This window comes from Adiantum capillus-veneris, chromosome 26 (assembly GCF_014529385.1).
Source record: "Adiantum capillus-veneris isolate H3 chromosome 26, ASM1452938v2, whole genome shotgun sequence".
NCBI classification, from domain to species: domain Eukaryota; kingdom Viridiplantae; phylum Streptophyta; class Polypodiopsida; order Polypodiales; family Pteridaceae; genus Adiantum; species Adiantum capillus-veneris.
The window spans coordinates 20,531,019-20,554,030 of NC_140956.1; positions in this window are offsets into that span (position 1 = coordinate 20,531,019).

Consider the following 23,012-nt stretch of genomic DNA (forward strand, 5'->3'; position numbering starts at 1 on the left):
TGGTCAAGATAGAGGGAAGTGACCACTTACTCCCTCCGCTCTTACTAGTTGTAGAAGACAACAAAGAACACCTAATAGAGCTTGGGAAAGGCATCATCTTTCTCAAGACTCACTTTTCAAAAGCCATGAACTTGTTGGGAAAATTTCCCCAATAAGAATGTCCCAAAACAAAGTGAACCATCACCAATAAGCTATTGGAATTAGGGTTGCAGGAAAACACATACATCTTGGAGAAGACGAAGGAAGCTCAAGGCACACAACAGAGAGTATATTACTTTGTGTGCAATGAAAAGATAGATAGCCCTAGAATGATGGGCGAATATGCAATGCACGGGGGGAAAAACCTCCTAGTGAGGGAAAAATGCCTCGGCGGTCCTAAGTGTGTTCACACACCACTACCACATGTATATGGTAACAAATCCCCCCTAGAGTGATGCAGTCTTGATGTGGTGAACGAGAGTTGGCACATAGAGCAAAGGGAAGTGCCATGCCCTGAGGACATGATCAATCCACAAAGGGGAGTAAGCCCAAGCTTTGCGAAAAGCTTCGAACTTCTCACGAGTTAATTCCTTTATGAAAAGATCTACAAAAATCTGCAAGGTTGTCCTATGTTGGTACATAAGCTAAGTTGATCTCTCCTGCTAAGAGCCTCTCCTTGACATAGTGGTAATGCACCTCAATGTGCTTTATACGAGCATGAAAAGCTGGGTTCCTCACAACTGCCAATGCGCTTTGACTATCAGTATAGATAGTGTTGGCAGTGTCCTGTCCAACACCCAAATCAGCCATAAGACGCCTGAGCCATACACACTCAACCATAGCTGTGAAGACTGACCTGTACTCGACCTCACAATTGGAAGTGGCCACAGTAGGTTTCTTCTTGCTCAGATTCTTGTAGGTATCAGCTATACTCATCAGCAAGCGAAGATCTTTCCATGTACCTTAAGTAGCAAGGGACTTTTAGGTCTTCCCTCAATGATTTCGAAAGGTGCCTTCCCTGTAGTAGTATGCATAGTGTTATTGTACGCATACTCTACAAGTGGTAGGTACTTCTCCCATTATGACCGTTGATCTACTTTTGTAACATAGGTCTTGAGTAGATCTAGGATGGTAAGGTTAGCTATTTCACTTTGGCCATCCATTTGTGGGTGATAGGCCGAAGACAAATTGAGCCTTGTACCTAGATTCTCAAAGAGACCATTCCAAAAATTACTGGTCATTCAAGGATCTCTATCTGACACTATTGATGTTGGCAAGCCATGGTGTTTAAAAATATGGGATATGAAGAGGGTTTCCATTTGATGTTCCTTAATAGTCTTTTTGACATGTATAAAGTGTGCTTGTTTACTAAACGTGACGACTATTGTCCATATTCCCTTATTCCCATGGATAGACTTGGGTAATCCAAAGATAAAATCCATGGATGTGTTTAGGAATTGGCAATGGCTGGAGTAATCCATGTTGCTTCCCTCTATCATACTTGGTCTTTTGGCATACCACGCATTTTGAAACATACTCTTGTATGTCTAATTTCATGGTAGGCCAATAGAAATATGTCTCTAATTCTTGAAGAGTAGGTTGAATCCCTCTATGCCCCGTATAGGGAGGAGCATGGGATTCATACATTACTTTCTCACAAAGGGAGCTAGTAACACATAGCCTATTGCCATGGAGAAGATAACCATCCTGCATGGTGAACTACTCTTCTTTCTTCCCTAAGGCAAGGTCTCAAATTATATCCTTGAAATCAGGGTCAGTAGCATACTCATCTATCATAGAAGATAGATCATTGTGAGTTGCTATAGACACTGCAAGATCTTCACAGGTTAAAAAATACTCCATATGAGTATCAACCACTTGAGGCTAGTCTATCATTGGGACCAAAAGCCTACAAATGGTGGATGAGTCTCAAGGCATTAGGAAAGATTTTGGGGGACTATGCTCAATTTGAGAATATTTTTGTGAAAGAGTCTTTCCCTGAAAATGAACCAGAGAGAAATTGGGAGGATTGGATAAAGTTATGCAATGGGGTAGGCCTTTGCTTACTTACATTGCAGAGTATAGAGAAATAATCCTCCGACTTCAGGGAAAAGATGGCTTTCACAAAACAAGAGGTTTTATATGGGGATTAGATAGACACTTCAAGTGACAGGTAAAAAGAAGTGCACCTAAAATATTGGAGGAAGCAATTAAAGTTGCACAAATTTATGAAGATAATACTTGCTTGACAACTTCTAATCCCACTTAGGCTAAGCCCAAGCCCACACAAACGGGGATATCACGGCCTTTTCTGAAAGGAAAGAAAAATTTCCATTTAATGAAGAGGCTAGACCACTATTTAAAAAGAGGGTTGTATTAGGACCTAGGTTGGACCAAGAGACTTTGCAAAGGCTAAAAGAAACATTGTGATTCACTTGTTGTTGGGGTAAATGTGTTTATGCCTTGCCAACCACCTAGGCTTTGGGCGCCTGCCCACTACTCACCTTATTCTTGTACATATACCAATAATAAGGAGTAGCTTATTTGAGTATTGCTCCACCCACACACGGTCTACTCTCTCTCTCTCTCCTTACGAGGATATCACGGCCTTTTCTAAAAGGAAAAGAAAATTTCCATTTAATGAAGAGGCTAGACCACTATTTAAAAGGAGGGTTGTATTAGGACCTAGGTTGGACCAAGAGACTTTGCAAAGGCTAAAAAAAACATTTGTGCTTCACTTGTTGTTGGGGTAAATGTGTTTATGACTTGCCAACCACCCAGGCTTTGGGCGCCTGCCCACTACTCACCTTATTCTTGTACATATACCAATAATAAGGAGTAGATTATTTGAGTATTGCTCCACCCACACACGGTCTACTCTCTCCCTCTCTCCTTCTTGCATGCACACATTGCAACGCATCCACACCATGCACATGCACTCTTCAACAGGTATCAAAGCTACAATAGTGATCGACACGCACGCGATGGCTTCCTTGCAATTGGCACATAAGCAACGCAGCTTGAGCTTGGCAGCAACATATCCGAAACACGATGATGGGGAGCAAGAAGTGGGTCTCTCTCCTATTGCTGATGGCCATAAAAGCAGTTGCCGGTGCAGGCAGCAAGGAAGCCCTTGCAAGCACGGATGGCTACTGTGACATGATGAGTGGGAAATGTGGGATGGGAGAATTGATGAATGAGCAGAAGATCGTGTGCCTTGTTCGCAAGCGGGTCGGTCCTACTATGGCTTCCGTGGTTCTAGACCGGCAAGCCCATACACTAGAGGCCATAGCCACATCACCCATTGCTATCGTGATGTCAGCTAAACATGACCCTCAAATTATTATAGGGAAAATTACCAAAATACCCCTCTAATTTGTGGAAATTTCTAAAATACCCCTCAAATTTCAAGAATGTCCAAAATACCCTTTGTATCTATTTTGGTTGGATTGTTCAAGATTTCTAAACTTTATTACTTTTTGACAATTGAGATTTGTTTTTGAGTGCTTAGCATGTACATTGTCACAAATTACCTCGCAAAAAAGGTAATTATGTCTAAAAATAATAAAGCAATTCATCCCCAAAGCCTACATAACCAGCTTGAATTCTAATTTTAGCATCTTGTATGACAGACAATCAATCTTCGTTTGAAAAAGCTACAAAAAAATTATTTTTGGAAAAATTCACTCTTACAACTAGGGGCATTTTGGAAATTTTGGAAAAATTGAAGCGCATTTGGGGAATTTGTGAAAAAATATTGGGGGTATTTCGGGAACTTTTGAAATTTGAGGGATATTTTGGGAGTTTCCACAAATTAGAGGGGTATTTTGGTAATTTTCCCATTATTATATATTCTTGTATGTCCCTATTATTATATATGCTTGTATGTCCCCATTTGCACATGACTTCTTTAGTGTTGGTTTTGTCTATAAAAGGCCATCTTTAGATGTTTTCTGTGTGAGAGAGAGAGAGAGAGAGAGAGAGAGAGAGAGAGAGAGGAGCAGGGTTAGAAAATTACATTTTCCCTAACTGGTAAAAATAAGGGGAAACTTGAAATTCTCTCGATTTTTAGGTCAAATTTTGAAGCTTTTGCCGGTAATTACACTAAAGCTTGTGTAAATTTTCCGGCTTTCTTAAAGGAAATCTCAAAACCTAACCGGGATTTTATAATTTCAGCCGATTAAAATACATTGGACCCTGGTTTCTCTCTCTCTCTCTCTCTCTCTCTCTCTCTCTCTCTCACACACACACACACACACACACACACACCCCACACACATGTGGTGCACACACACACACACACACACACACCACAAGGAAATCTCAAAACCTAACCGGGATTTTATAATTTCAGCCGATTAAAATACATTGGACCCTGGTTTCTCTCTCTCTCTCTCTCTCTCTCTCTCTCTCACACACACACACACACACACACACACACCATCTCTCTCTCTCTCACACACACACACACACACACACACACCCCACACACATGTGTGTGTGTGTGTGTGTGTGTGTGAGAGAGAGAGAGAGAGATTGAGGGGTTAAGAAGAAAATCTTGCTCCCGAATTTGATTTTGGAGCAAAAGGAGCTTTTTTTTATTCTTTCTCAATTGAGAAAAAATCTAAAAAAAGTTCCATCCAAAGCTCCTTCAAAAACTCCCTCCTTTCCCATCCCCGGATAGTATGAACCTTGTCGATGCTTACAATGCTACTCTAGAGTAAGCAAATGTAATTATTTTTTTTTAATGAACAATGTTTTTTGTCATATAAGACTAGTTCTCTTTTTATTGTGCACAAATTTAAGTAGTATGCATACTTAGAATCTTGTTTGTGATGACGACGTCTCCCAAACACCAAGTAAAATTTGTTACTCTACTTTGGGAGTATGATATGGACTAAAGAGCAGACATGCTTGCGGCAGCTATCTCTCCCAAGCACCAAATGGACTAGTCATCCATTCTGGAATGATGTCGTAGGGTAAAAGGGATATGTTAAACGTCCTTAGATTTAAGACCTTTAGAGGTACTTTAGACCTTATGCAAGCTAGGAATGTGCTTGTGGTGCTTGTCATGCTTGATAACTAAGGTGCTTGAGGTGCTTGTCGTGCTTGATGACCAAGGTGCTTGAGGTGCTTGTCATGCTTGATGACCAAGGTGCTTGTGGTGTGCAAGTCAAAAAGTATCCCTACGAAAGGGGGGGGGGGGGGGGGGGGGGGCAAAAAGGTTGGGGCATGGGAGAGAACACACACACACACACACACACACACACACACACTCAAGGCAAGCCCAAGACTCAAGAGGCAATAAGGACACATGTTAAGACCCTACCCATGATGCCCTCATGGTGTGCTTGAATCCTATTGAATGGCCTTTAGGGGGAAAAAAAAAATCTCGTTACGCAAACAGGCAGAATTAGATTAACAGTATCCCCTTTTTTTTATTTTTTAGAAATCAACAAAAATATAACCTGTAAATTCGATGCAGAAGCCTCCATGATATCTTTATCACTTTTTTTTGGCATGATGAAGTCACACAACAACGCAGAATGGAATGCAGCACAGAGGTCACAAATCACAGTGCTAAGTGAGCATAGGCACTCACCTTACGATCCATTTATAAGCGAGCAATTTGACATGCTTCAGAAGGTCAGGAAGCCTGCACGCTTCGCCCCTCGAGGCTGGTCATCAAGACCCTTCTCTCCGGGATCACACTCAGCACCAGATCCGAGAGTGTGAAGCCAGTGGAGAGCGCATAAAACCTCTCAGTTCATCAAGCACAGGTCTACCTTACAAGCGCCAGAACGCCAGCGCGCGCTACACACAACCGGGTACACAGAGAATACGATATAACTTACAGGTGACAATTATAGCAGGTAGGTAATCCCATTATGTACACGGCAGTCCCACCATCCCAACAAAATATCACCATAAACTACCTAATCATTTAAGTGTCAAAATGCAAGAGGCAGTATATAGCATGAGTATGTACGCTTATAGTCGTCAGAGCCGATATACGGTCTTCAAACGAGCTAGTGCTCTCGATCCAGGGTAGATATAAACTGCCAGTAAACCATACCACCTTATCCCTTATGAAAAAAAGGTTCCGTCTACTTGGACAGATTAAGAGACAGAAGCTAAAGTAAAAATAGATGAGGTATACGAAATAAAGTGTTTTTTTTTCTATTGTTAAATATATAACCAATTGGGCTCAGTCACCAAAAAGCCTATATAGAAGACGAGCAACTTTTTTACAAACCAGTGCCTAGCCCCAGTCGAGAGTAACTGATTGAGAGATAAAAAACAGACATCTACCAATTGTCATCAGGTGCAATCTACATATTAATCTGTTATGGCTCCTAATGGGGATCAGGTTCTAGCAATATCTATTGCACACCTTTAGCAGTCAAGTGAGTCTACTAAGCGAGACACACTCCTCCGTTATGAACGGCTTTTATTTACGCAATTAGGCACTTCGGTGACCCAGACGAAGTGGTGGACATATCAGAACCGAGTGACTAGGGTGACTCTTTGGGGTAGAGAGCATTTTCGGAATAACATCCGTCTGGCGATGGTAACTGAAGCACTGGGCATAGGGCCACGATATTATTATGTAGAATACTCAATGAATCGAGGTTTTTCAGAACGATTATATCTGCTAGCATAGTTTCTACCATCGCAAAAGATTTTCTTGTATTGCAGTTATGGCCAGCCACTCAGAGGGTATTTTAATATCACTCCACGAACCTTGGAGTATGGTGCAATCTTATCAACTCAAATCCTACCATTGTCCGAACATCCAAACACTTGTTACTACTGTGACAGCTGTTTGTGCGATCATGTCATGGATGGTCTACTAGACATGTAAAGGTGAAGAGCCAGGTCTTTTTTTTGTAAAAAACCAAGTTACTTTCAAACTAAATAAAGTGGTGAATCTTGAGAAACGACTCGTGTTTTAGAGTGTGTGTGTGTGTGTGTGTGTACCCGCCCTCTCCCAGGCACCATATTCTATGAGGTAGTAGACCCATAGAATAAGGGCCTACTACCTCACAAGATGAATCTTATTCCGGTTTAATAAGATTAATCAAATTCTGTAGGTCATATTTAAGACCGGTCCATTTATGTTTTTTTAAAGAGTTACAGATATAAGCGACAAGGTCTTTTTTTGAAAACCCGTTATTAACAAATTTGTTAATAAGGATAGAGATTCCTCCAAATGCTATAAAGATGTTAGACGAGGCATACACAATAAGAAAGAGCATACCAAGACAAGTATGTAGTGAGTTTTTAAAAGGTCTATTGCTTTTTCTTTTTGTAAATTCAGAGGATAAGAGTTTGAGATTATCCCTTTTCCAGAAGAAACTTGTATAAAAATTTCCCACAAATGGGAAGGTAAGCGTAAACTGCATATTCAGGAAGTGAGTCTTGGACACGACCCATTTGTCTTGCCATAAAACTCTATCCTAGTATGTAGGTTCGATGTTAAGACAAGTCGGATAAATAACCTTAAGTGTATCCTTGAACACTGGATTATTAATGCTACATAAGTTATCCATAAACCTGAAGGAGTGTTGAAAGTGTGTAAGTGTCAACGTATTATCTGGGTTACTAATCATTTTCAAGATCCATTGGTATTCGTAGTGACATAGATAAAGATTACACATAATCGGAGAGCATGAAAATCCCATTGGGATACCTAAAATTTGTTTGTAGCAGGTAGCACCTACTTGGATGCACAAGTTATTAAGGAGCCAAGAGATATGTTCATACAAATCATCCTCTTTAAAAACGAAAGGAGCGGATTTATTCGATTTTTTTACCCAACCTTTGTGCATTTTAGAAGAGATACATGTAAATCCGGACTTTTTTCTGTGAGAAAAAGCTAACTTTATAAGAACAGAAAGAATATTAAACAGACCATCAGGTCCACTTAAAGGAATATTCTCATAACATTGTGTTATGTCTGCCGTAAAGATAGAAAAGATGTTTTCAGGGAGGTTAATAGAAACCTCAGCCGCGTTTTTTATAATCCAAAAAGGGCAGCAATCTATATTTCTGAATCTTTTGAGATCATTGCGCTTGATGGCGCAACAAGCTTCAATTTCATCCAAAATAAAACCTAAGCAGTAAGTGATATCATTTGTAATCTGGGGAAAAAGACTATTGGAAGCATCAGAAATCCATCTAAACTTATGCTTATGATTTTTACAAGTTGGGAAGAGAACAAGAATTTTCATAGAGTTAGGACAATAACCTAGTCCAGAAAGTTCAATATTTAAAAGTGTCGCAGTGTCCAGCGGAGAAGTGTCCATTTTTTCAAACTCAAGACCGTTGAGCCTAGAATATGCGGATTCAAATGCTAACCTTTTACAAATAAAGGAAGCAGTATTAGAGGCTTTATCAAGTCCAACAATGAACCATTTCCCCTTAACTTATGAAATGGAAGTCTTAAGCTTAGGGGTAAGCCAGGTAGTATCAGAGCAAAGCCATTCTTGCGGCATAAGCCTAATCTTATTCCAAAAAAGATTTTTAAGTGTAGAGGTAAGTAGAGTGTTAGCTTCTTCCTCCAGTTGGAGTTTTAAGGCCAAGTCGGCCAGGCATTCAAGTAGAGCCATTAAGGCTAGCTGAGGATTTATCGGAAAAGGGGGAATATGATTCAAGCCTTTTTTCAAGAGGACCTTTATAGGAATATCAGAAATAACCCCAAACTCAGTAGTACACACATGTGAGCCAAAATTAGCAAAAGTCTTACAAAACTTTGGAAAAAGATGACAAGAGCAGATAGGAACTATCTCATTATGCAGGAATTCATTCGAATAAAAAAGGTTCTTAATAGGAGGCAAGTATTTCCAACCAAACATCACATCATTAAGTAATAGAGTTGATCCAAAAACATGTCCAAAACATTCTGAAAAGATAGCTTGGGGAGTAAAGAAATCCAAAATCTTGCTAGTAAACAAGCAATGTGAAAATATTCTATTGCAAGCTTCTTCCTTCGGTGGTAGGTAAAGTCTGCCATAGGCGTTACTCTGTACCTGTAAATTACATATCCAAAAGATTTCTGATTGGTAGGTTTCTTCCCCGTCCTCTAACATAACTTCTACTCCTCCCTCTTCCAAAAACAGCATCACTCGAGGAGGGAGTCAAAAAAGAGGTGTAAGAAGCAGCCGGAGAGATGAGAGTGTTAGGGCATTTGGAGACTTGAGTTTCATCATCATCCATATTAGGCTTGATTTGCCCCACAATACTCTTTATTCCTTTGTAATTGCCATAAGTGTTTAGAAGAGTGCCACACTCATCGGACCTAAGCTCCTGGAGGGTGTCACACATAATAGATCTGTATTGAATAAAAGCGATTTGAGCAAGGACAAGCTCCCTTGCCTGACCACCAAGCCATGAGCAAAAGAGGGAGAGATGGAACTCTTCAGCTTTGTTAGGAAAGATACTCGGTAGATTGTTGAGAGCAAACCAAATTGCATGGTCAAACCAGATGATGCTTGACTCGCAAGAAGCTTTAGGGTCTAAAAATCTGCATGCACACTTAAGGTAAGGCCTGAAAACATTCCATACTATTTCAGTATAGTAATCTGCATTGTTTTTACTAAAAGTCATCACACCTTTGGTTCTTGCATATAACCCAGTATTTGAACCGCACTTTTTTTCATCTAGGAAATTCATATTGAACGGAGCTTTAATAAGATCACCTTTATCCAAAAGCTGAATTCCTTTGAGGACTTTGAGTTTGCATTCCTCAATAGTAGAAGGCGCCAAGTTGGCAAGGAAGACCCAAGTTTCCATCGAAATAGGTGCAATAAACCCTTTATTTGGGAACAACCAAAGTTTGTGCTCAACCCCCAAGGATTCAACCTCAATCTGACGTGAAGGTAAAAAAGGAAAGACCCTTGATACTTTCGGCACCATATCCAACAGGGACGCTTCACTAAGTGAGCAAAGGTCCTTCTGAAACTCTTTTACTGCTTCCAGAGCAGCAACATCCCTACAAAATAGGCTGTTAGGAGGAGGGACTATAGGAGTGGAGGGAGCCGTAATAAAGATGCGACTGAGCCCGCAAAACTTTCTGAGGAGATTGGATAGTTCAGATCCTTTAGACGAGAAGGAAGCTAAGTCTAGCAAATGATTTTTGGAGATACCAACCAAATTAGAAGCAAACTCCAACAATAGGTTGATACCATCTGATTTATTCTTAACAAGGAGAGTAAGAACCTTCATCCACTGGTCAAAAGAAATAAGCTGGACAAGAGACAGACTGGAATCCTTCGAGGCATCACAAACTAAGGCAGAAACCTCATTATCTTGTATACACTTTAACACAAGTAACGAAGCTACGGAAAGGGGTTCCATAGGAAAAGAGAGCCCTTGGGATAAGGAAACAATCTGCAAAGATTTTCAAGAACATTAGTTAGATTACATCGTAAGGAAGAGTTGAGTGGTCCAGAACCCCTTATACAGATTTACACTTCTTTTTGAATTTTACAGCCCTGTGCAGATAAGGCCGAATTCTATGAGAGACATAAGGAAAGAAGCTTTCAATTTCTCTAGCGAGCCATAGTTTATTCGAAATCAGAGCTCTTTTTCTGGGTCAGAACAGACCGATATTCTTGCAGTGAGCTTTCCAGTAACCTGGTAGACATACGTAATAAACCAGTGAAATGGACAGTAAAAAATAGGGGAAATTTTTCTAAAAAGTGTTAATATAGAGTGGAATGGTAGTGCTAGCAACCTTTCACCAGTCCGGTCAATGAGGACCACGGTGACTGTGTGATAGCACCCCAGCCTATTATCATATAATACATTATATAATAATGGGCCTTTAAAACTAGAACTAGGGTCTGAGAGAGAAAAACCTACATGTCATTCTCTCCTATGCGTTTATGGTGTGTGTAGCAGTTCTAAATAGATAAATCCTATATATATGCAAACGAACATTATAGTTCATAGACCACTAATCCTAGGACAATACAATGGAATAGTACAAAAATCTATTTGCAGTTGAAAATAAATTTTGTACAAGGAAGTAAAGATATCAATGTAAATCATGGGATGCAGTCGTCCCAACTTCGGAGAAATGTAACTTCAAGTTAAGCGAACATCCACAATCATCGATAACTTAGAACTGAATGCTTTAATCAAAGAAGGTAGCCCTCACCTGCACCCATAGCCACAAGAAAACAGTTCATTAGCACGTGACTGTACGCAGGTGATGCTGGGCATCCCAGTTGTTATCCATGTCACTTTTAAAAAAACATACAGTTCTTAGCCAATGTCTTGTTTTTAATGAAAAAAAGATCCTTGGATTATTGCCAATCCAATAAGGAAAGTAAAAACACCATAGTGTAGCTATTTTTATTTTTTGGGTTTAAAACTTTTTAATTGGAACACCCTTGCCGGTTTTTTTAAAAAAAACATACTATCACCGCCCGACTACTTTCTTACTTAGACAAGAGAGAACTACAAACTAAATGCCATCAAAGGCCAATTTACTGTAACGGACAACATCTTATTTGAAAGGAGAAGTCAAAAAAAAAATTCAGACTTTCGGACCAATATTTAATCCAAAAAACTTTCCATATATATATATTTCTTTTAAAAAAACAGAGATAACTCATTATCTCATTTACAACTCTAAGCCTTTTTTCAGTTATATACCCAACAACTATCAAAAACTGCATCTGTCATTAGGCAATGACAGACACACTTTTGTATAAGTTCGTAATAAAACCAACTGTCAAACCATAGTATTTCTGACAGCTCAATCAAAGGAGCAAGTCCAAACAATTCCCGAAATATAATTGAAGTAAACGTATTAAGCCAAGACCATCTATAAACTTCCCGTAATATATATTGCATACTAGTAGGCTAAGAAAAGTTCAAATAATTATGGGAGAGCATATACGAAGCGAGTCATAAGCTGAAATGAATATTTGTATAACTCCAGGTAAAAAGACAATCAAAGCTAGAAGAAAACCACTGACAATCTGAATCAGTGAATCGCCAAGCGGACCCTTCAATACATTACCCATCATGTGAAGCATTATGGTAAACACAAACGAGATAGAACCAATTTTCACCAAAATATAGGGTATGTGAATTCATTTTCAACTTTCCGAGCATCAACCAAATTAAGGCAACAACTCGGAGCAAAGTTTTCACTTCAGTCAGAGACTCTCTAGACTATTCGCAACTAAGGCTAAAATTCAGCATGAGGTCAGTAAACGTACCCATCGTAAACCGTACTTTTTGTTTTACACCATTATCAGGGAATCCGACAATCTCAGCTCACCGTTTTGAGCAAAACCTACTTTATATATTAATTTTTTTATAAAAAACATCAGCTTGATTCAAATCCTTGCAGTATCAGATCCATACTTACCTTCTTCAGAAAATAAGCAACCTCAGCCAGTCAGAACTACTCTTTCATTACTAGATAGAATGCCTACCAAACCACAAAACATCTATACAGATCTATCAATAAGATCTATCAATAAGAGAGCTGGAATTTCCAGCAGAGTTAGACTCATCAGAAAACCCAAACAAAAATTTCCTGATTAACAGAACCTGGAATTGTATCCACAAACTTGTTTGTAAAACGGAAATCCTCAACATTAGTCTACGAAGCCCATATCTATCGATAGACCAGAGGTAGACCTAAACCATAATATGCTATATCAGACAAATCTGTACCGAAACAGGGCACCCTTTTTTTTAGAATTTTAAAAGAATACTTACCTTCAGTCTGTATAGTAAGCTGGAGAGAGAAAAAAACAACCATATCCTTGCAGGTGAAAGCTAATAATTCCAAGTCCAGAATCAAGCGAGAAGGAGTACGTCACTTTAGAAATAACCATTCTTTAGGGTTTCTTACCGTTGGTGAGATACAACACTACTTAAAAAAGTTTCCATTTTGGCCAACAAATTACATCTAGTAAGCACCAGCCCCGACCAAAAGCCATGTCAGCAGATATTTACAAGTTTTTAAGTGCTTCAAATCTACAATCATTTAATGATAGCTTAACTTCAATACACACAACATATGAAATCCCACACAGCTGCCCTTAAAGTTAACAACTCGAGTCACAATCATCTGGAAGCAAAATGCCCTATCCATGATTTCCACAATGCCATTCAGTAACCAATTCAAACAATTCCTCAAGCATCAGATCCAATTGAATGAGTCAGACTAATGTAACCTGATAACTCAATCTTGAAGCATTATTTCTCGTTACGCAAACAAGCAGAATTAGATTAACAGTATCCCCCTTTTTTATTTTTTAGAAATCAATAGAAATATAACCTATAAATTCGATGCATAAGCCTCCATGATATCTTTATCACTTTTTTTCGGCATGATGAAGTCACACAGCAACGCAGAATGGAATGCAGCACAGAGGTCACAAATCACAGTGCTAAGCGAGCATAGGCGCTCACCTTATGATCCATTTATAGGCGAGCAATTTGACATGCTTCAGAAGGTCAGGAAGCCTGCACGCTTCGCCCCTCGAGGCCGGCCATCAAGACCCTTCTCTCTGGGATCACACTCAGCACCAGATCCGGGACTATGAAGCCAGTGGAGAGCGCATAAAACCTCTCAGTTCATCAAGCACAGGTCTACCTTACAAGCGCCAGAACGCCAGCGCGCGCTACACACAACCGGGTACACAGAGAATACGATATAACTTACAGGTGACAATTATAGCAGGTAGGTAATCCCATTATGTACACGGCAGTCCCACCATCCCAACAAAATATCACCATAAACTACCTAATCATTTAAGTGTCAAAATGCAAGAGGCAGTATATAGCATGAGTATGTACGCTTATAGTCGTCAGAGCCGATATACGGTCTTCAAACGAGCTAGTGCTCTCGATCCAGGGTAGATATAAACTGCCAGTAAACCATACCACCTTATCCCTTATGAAAAAAAGGTTCCGTCTACTCGGACAGATTAAGAGACGGAAGCTAAAGTAAAAATAGATGAGGTATACAAAATAAAGTGTTTTTTTTCTATTGTTAAATATATAACCAATTGGGCTCAGTCACCAAAAAGCCTATATATAAGACGAGCAACTTTTTTACAAACCAGTGCCTAGCCCCAGTCGAGAGTAACTGATTGAGAGATAAAAAACAGACATCTACCAATTGTCATGAGGTGCAATCTACATATTAATCTGTTATGGCTCCTAATGGGGATCAGGTTCTAGCAATATCTATTGCACATCTTCAGCAGTCAAGTGAGTCTACTAAGCGAGCCACACTCCTCTGTTATGAACGGCTTTTATTTCCACAATTAGGCACTTCGGTGACCCAGACGAAGTGGTGGACATATCAGAACCGAGTGACCAGGGTGACCCTTTGGGGTAGAGAGCGTTTTCGGAATAACATCCGTTTGGCGATGGTAACTGCTGCTCTGGGCATAGGGCCACGATATTATTATGTAGAATACTCAATGAAGCGAGGTTTTTCAGAACGATTATATCTGCTAGCATAGTTTCTACCATCGTGAAAGATTTTCTTGTATCGCAGCTATGGCCAACCACTCAGAGGGTATTGTAATATCACTCCACGAACCTTGGAGTATGGTGCAATCTTATCAACTCAAATCCTACCATTGTTCGAACGTCCAAACACTTGTTACTACTGTGACAACTGTTTGTGCGATCATGTCATGGATGGTCTACTAGACACGTAAAGGTGAAGAGCAAGGGGTTTTTTTTTGTAAAAAACCAAGTTACTTTCAAACTAAATAAAGTGGTGAATCTTGAGAAACGACTCGTGTTTTAGAGTGTGTGTGTGTGTGTGTGTGTGAGAGAGAGAGAGAGAGAGAGAGAGAGAGAGAGAGAGAGATTGAGGGGTTAAGAAGAAAATCTTGCTCCCGAATTTGACTTTGGAGCAAAAGGAGATTTTTTTTATTCTTTCTCAATTGAGAAAAAATCTAAAAAAAGTTCCATCCAAAGCTCCTTCAAAAACTCCCTCCATTCCCATCCCCGGATAGTATGAACCTTGTCGATGCTTACAATGCTACTCTAGAGTAAGCAAATGTTTTTTTTTTTTTAATGAACAATGTTTTTTGTCATACAAGACTAGTTCTCTTTTTATTGTGCACAAATTTAAGTAGTATGCATGCTTAGAATCTTGTTTGTGATGACGACGTCTCTCAAACACCAAGTAAAATTTGTTACTCTACTTTGGGAGTATGATATGGACTAAAGAGCAGACATGCTTGCGACAGCTATCTCTCCCAAGCACCAAATGGACTAGTCATCCATTCTGGAATGATGGCGTAGGGTAAAAGGGATATGTTAAACGTCCTTAGATTTAAGACCTTTAGAGGTACTTTAGACCTTAGGCAAGCTAGGAATGTGCTTGTGGTGCTTGTCGTGCTTGATAACTAAGGTGCTTGAGGTGCTTGTCGTGCTTGATGACCAAGGTGCTTGAGGTGCTTGTCATGCTTGATGACCAAGGTGCTTGTGGTGTGCAAGTCAAAAAGTATCCCTACGGGGGGGGGCGGCGGCAAAAAGGTTGGGGCATGGGAGAGAACACACACACACACACACACACACACACACACACACACACACACTCAAGGCAAGCCCAAGACTCAAGAGGCAATAAGGACACATGTTAAGACCCTACCCATGATGCCCTCATGGTGTGCTTGAATCCTATTGAATGGCCTGTAGGGAGGTCCAATGAGAATTTAGATACATGTAATGAATTAATTAAGCTCTCTCTCTCAAAGGGGGAAAGAAGGAAACTTGTCCAAATGCTACCCCTATTTCTTAAAATGACCATAGCTTGTGATTGGCCAAGCTTGGCGAGGGCTAATAGGGATCAAGCTAGAGTAAAGAGAAAGAGGGGTCGACCTAGGCAAGGAAGGGCCTTCATTTTGTGCATTCTACCACACTCACACATTCTCTCATATTGAGCAAGAACTCCATCTCCTTCTCCAAGCTTGAGAAGTAGAGACTCTACACCAACACCTCTTGGCTCTGGTATGAAAATCCAACCAAGAGTCAAGCTTCAATGGCATGTTCATCTTCTCTACCATCTATATTACTATGCTAAGCTAAGGTCCAAGAGTAATTCATGGTGAGGAAAGTACTTCTTTCTCGTATGCTACTTCTTCCTCCTCTTCCCTTCCCTCACTCCCTGCTAGCTCTCTAACCCTTTGAAGGTGTTTGAGGTCTTGGGATTGAGGCCGGGGACAAGTTAATGCTTTTACAACATTAGTTACAGGCATATTATTAGTGCATGAAGCTTACCATCTTCATGGCATGAACAAGGTCTCAAGGAACACAAAGTATGTATTGTACCAAGTCTCTCTTCAAGGGAGAATCTATAATACAAAATCCTTTTGGAGGGGGACTGGCTCCAAGTAAATCTGGTCCTCAACTGTTGTCAATTTCTCTGATTCTCTTTCTCTTTTACAAGCATTGGTCATGCCAAGCTAACTAGGTATAATGTTCATTTTTCTACCTTTAATCAAGTACTCTCCTTATGCTAGAATTCTCTTAAGGAAATGCTCACTATTTTTACTCTAATTCCACTACAATCAGTATTATAGCCATATTCCATTACAAATATTTTCTACCCTATGTACTATCATCCCATGCTCCTCCCAAGATGGCACATCCCATTCTTCAACTATGTCCTCAATTCCATACATATTTTGGTCTCATGTGATTTTGACTTTGGTCTTTTTATTTTTATTTTTTGAAAGCAAACTCACTTTAAACTTTGAAAGATAGGAAAAAGTACGTTAAGAAGGCTATGTACAAGTGTACAAGACTTCCCTATTTTCATTGATGGTGCCTTCTCATCGGTTTATCTTTCATACTACCAATGTACATGGGTTTCTCCCTTCTTTAATACTCTCTGAGCTTTAGTGGGATGCGGACAAGTACTTCATGTGACTCATCATGCTTTATAAGCTCTATATAAGAGTGGTCATAGTAGAACAATCGAAAGGTGGGGGGGGGGGGGGGGGGGGGGGGGGGGGGGTGAACCACCGCTAAGATTTCCTTTTAATTTTTGAAATATACAAAAATTACCCGTATTCGCTGTCAATCGACTCATTGGGGGATGCGTATAGGTTTGAGCTTTGGCTTGGCCAATGGTTGTGCCTATATGCATTGTGTGTTCCAGATGTAGCACTATGGTAAGGTGGTGTTATGGCTGAAGCCAACTGGTCAGACACCCATCACACTAACCGTACTAACCTTATATATTTTTTTGATCATAAGAACAATAAGGAGTAGTGTGGCAATTCTGAATCCTTAGTGAGAGCTCCACCAACACTCTCTATCTGCTCTTCTTCTCCCTCACACCCTGCACGCATCGCACACTCTTCAAGTGGTATCAGAGCTGGAGTGAAGGTCTTGATTCCTTATGTCTTGCCAGAACATCATGGTCTACAACTTTTCAGTTGAAAATTTTTACGAATTCTGCACCGATTTTACTATACATTTGACAGATTTCCTACAGGTTGAGGGTAGACAAGTGTTAATTTTGCATCAATTTTATTGCACATTTGGGTAGATTTCCTACAGGTCGAGGGTAGACAATTGCAAATTTTTTATAGATATGTTTTGACCTTTAAAAACGGCTCGTTACATGGCCATTCCTATCATTCTTGACCCTTTTTTTTAGATATACAACTTTGCAAAAAGAAATTTTTACAAATTCTAAATGATTTGAGAGGCACTGGTTGATCGATTGCAGGGTATTTGAGAAGTTGCAGATAGATATGCAAACAATGTATGCATATTGGGGTGATTTACAATGCTTTTGGAGATGATTTGCTACATCTAGAGAGCTGAAATTGAGATTGGTTGTTCTCCTATTTTGTGCATTTATGGTTTGCTCTCTAAACACAACAGATCTGCGAGCATCTTTGGTAGTGAAATCCATTGCAGTTCCAGTGGGAGTTTTGGATGTATATCTTGAGAGCCCCGCAGGGAGTCGATTTTGTGCTTTTTCTTGCATACTCATTGGCACCTGATTGAGCGTGTGTCCTGCGGTTTTGTAGTGACAGTTCCACGTTTTGGATGTATGTTGTGTTGCAGATACTGCCACTGTACGTCGTTGTGGAGCCAATTTTGGCTTGTTTTGACGGTCTTGACCGTTTCAAAGACTTGATCTAGAAGAGCCCTTTTTGAGATTGTGAATAGTTGTGTATGCATAACCTTTTGTGAGGGTCATTGCACGAGGTTTTTTGAAGGGGAGCACTAGGGGCCGGGTTACCTAGTGTGAGGTGGATTAGGTTGCTAGAGATCCCCATTTGTGGCCTCGCCATAACATATGTATAGATGGGTATAGGTGCTTTGACACAAAGTTGGCAGTCACTCAACAGTTTCTTTGAGCGGTGTATGTCAATTTATGTCCAGTCATTACTCTTTGTTGGTTTATGCACTATTTTTGGCTCAGTTTTACTTGAAATTTTGATCTTCGACAGAGAAGACTTTGTCGGATTTTTCTCGTGAGTCCTCTAATTTCCTTACCGTACTCTTTTGCATTGAACTTACAGTGATTTTGTTGAGTTTTTGGTCAAGATTTTGATATCTTTACAAAGGAGACTCTGCCAAAATTTCTGTAAAAATTTTGCCATAAATTTCTAGTCTCACTCCCTTGCATTTGCTCTTGTCAGTCATGGCTGGAAATTCTAAGAAAAAGTATTATATCAAGAGCTTTGATGGTACAAACTTCACGATATGAAAGCAATGTATGCTTGATGTCTTGGTGAATAAGGGCCTTGCAACACCATTGAAAGAGAGTAAAGAGGGTGTTTACACTGATGATGAGTGGGAGGAGCTTGATACTCATGCTATGGCGACCATTCGACTACACCTTGGTGAGTCCATTTTCCTTACGATATGGAAAAAACTATTGCAAAGGAATTATGGGAGTTAGTATGCTTGGCTTTAGATGGTAAGAGTGCGTCGAACAAATTGTTTTTGATGAAGAAGCTTATGTGTTTTAACATGAAGGAAGGTAGCAATGTGAGTTCCCACTTAAATAAGTTCAATAGTTTGTTTACTCATTTTACTTCTAAAGGGTTGAATTTTGATGATAAAATGAAAGCCATTTTCTTGCTATGTTCTTTGTCTGCATCATGGAATACGTTTAACACTACAATTAATACTTATGTCCCTCAGGGTAAGCTTGTTTTCAGTGATGTTACTAGTGCTTTGCTCACACGGAAGAGATTCGATAGCGGTCCCTTAACACTAGTGGGCGTATATGGCTAGTGAAAGTAGCCAGACAAACCATCAATAGCAAAGAGGTCGTAGTTGCAGTCGTGGTCATTCTCAGGATCTCAAGAATGCCCATAGCAAGAGTCATAGGCGTGACACATGGAACATTGAATGCTACCATTGTCACAAGAAAGATGACACATGAAAAAAGATTTTCGTTTGTTGCAAAGAGAAAAGGGTAAAGCCATTGTCATAAGTCTTTCACTTCCTAAAAGGAGTGTGAAGATAGAGGAGCTCAATGTCATTGAGTCTCCGCATGTTGATGTTGTACCTTACGTGCTATAGCCATCAAATGTACTAGTCTTCACTTTCGCTTTGAGTCCAGAGGTGTTGTTAGCTCTTGACAAATGCTATTCACAGGATTGGATCATTGATTCTGTTGCCAGTTTTCATGTTATTCCTCACAAGGAGTGGTTCTCTAGTTATGCTTCTAGACATGGTTCATTCTCATGAGCTTGACATATGTGGCTTTGGAGATGTGAATTTGTGTATGGGCAATTATACTGAGTTCATGTTGCGAGGTGTTAGACATGTGCTAAAGCTAACTAAGAGCTTGGTTTCAACAAGATAGCTTGATGATCTTGGATACAGTACAATGTTTGGTAATGGTTCTTGGATAATAAAAAAGGTAACTTGTTCATGCTTAAAGGCAAAAGTCTGGCTCTTTGTACTCTTTGTATGTCTCCAATGTGAAAGAGAACTTTATCTATGTAGGTGAGTTGCCTTCTAATGAGTTGTGGCATAGACGACTTGGTCATACGAGTCATAAAGGAATGAAGTATTTACAACTTGGTTGTATCCTTATGTTAAAACTATTCTGATTTTAGTTTGTGTGAGCATTACATATAAGGGAAACACACCATGCTTACCACTTTGCCATTGGATAGGAAGTTAGGAAATCCTCTAGATTATGTTCATAGTGATCTCTATGGGCTTATGCTGCATAAGTCTCTTGGGGGGGGGGGGGGGGGGGCATTATATCTCTTTACTTTCATATATGAGTCTACTCAAAAGGTGTGTGTCTCTTGAAGAGGAAAAACAAAGTCTTTATTGTCTTCTAGTATTTCCTAGCTATGGCAAGAAGTTGACGGCTTTGCACACTAACAATGGAGGAAAGTACATCTCCAATTATTTTAAGGAATTTTGTAGCAAACAAGGCATTAAGAGAGGCAGTTTACTACATCGTACACACCTGCTCAAAATGGACTTGTGGAGCGCATGAATGGAACTAGTCATGAGAAATTTACTTTCATGCATCTATGGCAAATTTACCTCAAGAGTTTTGCGCAGAGGTTGTCATGACAACGGTGTATATAATCAATAGGTTGCCTAGTTTACCATTGAACTATAAGATTTCTCACGAGATGTGAACATGCAAGAAACCTAATTGTGACAAACTACATGTGTTTGGGTGTGAGGAATTCTCACATGTGCTAAAGAGCTTAGAAAGAAGCTGGACCCCAAGTCACACAAATGCATCTTCATTGGCTATGGTGCACATGGAGAGATGGTTTGTTGTCTCTAGCATTGAAATTGTTAACCCTCACGGCTCATGGACACCCTATCACCTACGACGGACATTGTATTATTTACTTGGTAGAGTCAAGTACCGGGCTTGTCGGTCCAATAGGAAAAGGGTAAGAGTGATCGTCGATGAGAGGCGCACTCTAACTGGAACATTCAAGGGATTAGTTGGCTAAGCATGGGCGCCCAAGTGTGAATGGGGCGAACTCATATAAAAGTCAACTAAACCTAAAATTCACTCATTCTCTCATTTGTGCAATTGAAGATAAGTCTTGCTCCATCTCCATCTTCTTCTTCTTCATCTCCTTGTGTGTGTGTGTGTGTGTGTGTGTGTGTGTGTGTGTGTGTGTGTGTGTGTGTGTGTGTGTGTGTGTATGCGTGAGAGAGAGAGAGAGTGTGTGTGTGTGTGTGCGATCGAGCATTGCGGCGACACGACGGCGGCGAGGCGGTTGACCGCGACGTAGCGGCATCTCCCTCTTCTTTGCGGCGAGGAATCCTCCACGACAGGAAGCGTAGAGCGGTGAGTGATACACCATCTCCATCTTTGAGCTTACTAGTTTAGGCTTGTTGTGTGCTTGGAGCCATTTGTGGCTCGCACACAGTGTATCGGCAACTTCCTTGCATTGACACGTGCGACATACGCGCACATTTTTGGCGCCGCTGTCGAGAAATGCCATACACTAAGCTTGAATGGCACTCTGTGCTTCTTTTGTGGTGCAATTTCAATTGTAGGAAAGGTAAGGAAGGAGGGTGTGTGTGTTGAGAAGAAGGATTTTGTGTTATTACTGTGTTTTTTTTTTTGTTAATGGAGTTTTCAAAGGTACTGTGTTTTTTCTTTGTGTAAGGTGTTAGTGAAGGTTGTTAGTTCTGTGTAATGTAATGTACAGTAAGTAGGAAGTATATCTGTGAGAGCTAATAGAGTGTTTTAGTGTGTAACAGTAGGTGTATTAGTTGGAAGTAGGTAGGTAGAGTGTGTGTGTGCTCTCGCGCAAGCCGCGGCGACCTTATCCTTTAAATAAAATTTAAAAAAATAAAAAATAAAAAATTTAAAGGTAGAACCGGGATCGGGAATATCTCCCAGACCCTAGCCCAGACCCAAGCCCAAGCTCGCGCTCAGGCTCATGCCTCAGTCGTCCTTTAAAATTACGTATTTTAGCTTCACACGTAGCTAAAAATCTGCTTTTTTGAGGACCTACGGAGCTTCAGGTGACCGAACGTTGTGGTGTAAAGCACACCGCGACCCTCTGAGTGATACGCTCATTTCAAACTATCACACACTTTAATTTTTTTAAAAAATGATCATTAGAAAACATTTAAAAAAAACGAGTGAAAACGAACGCTTAAAAAAGGTAAGCGGTTAATCTTCGAGGTTATTCGCCGATGCTTGAAGGGTGCCAAAGGCACATGCATCTACGCTCTGGTCGTGTGCTAGAGACGGAGCAACTAGAGAGAATTTCGACTTACGCGAGTTCTCATTATCCACCTACCTTGGTTCTGGGCACTCGGTGGGGACCCAAGGCAGTACAAACCAAGACCCGAACATAGCGGCTAGTGACTCTTCCTCTGACTACGATGTCATGGAGGGTTTCCCAATGCCTAATCCCGATAACTCAAGCCAAGACATGCATGCCATGGATCCATGGTCCGGGCCGAGCGTGCTTAGCCGCCTGAAGGAAACCTTTAGTAGAGCTACTCGCTCCGAACATGGAGCTAATGATGTAAATGAGGGGGGTGGGAAAGTAAATTCTCCATTCATGACCAACGTAGACCCTATGCCCTTAGAGAATGTGTATGTGAATACTTCATTCACTGCACCTTTTGACTCTTCAGAGTTATTTCCCTCCGAGGTCATATTACCCGATGGTAGAAGCCTTGCCGAAGTGCAAGAGGTTGAGCAGTATATCCTTGCAGCGAGGGAAAAGGAAATTGAGAGCTTACGCAAGGCGGAACAACGAAGAGAGTTAAAATCAAAAGCTCTTATGTCAATATCCTTGCTAAGAGAGCAATCGAGTGCTCATGACTTAGCAGCCGCTAAGGGCCAACCCTTAGAAAGCAACATTGCATCTAGCTCAAAGGACACCCCTAGCACCTCAATCCTAGATGGAGTGTTCTTAAATGAGAATTGGGAGTACGAACTACAAACAGAAACTCTGACCGACCTATACACAAGTCACACCTATCACGTGAGTTGGTTAGATATTCTACAATCCACAATGGGCGCTACTAGTGTGGAGGATCAA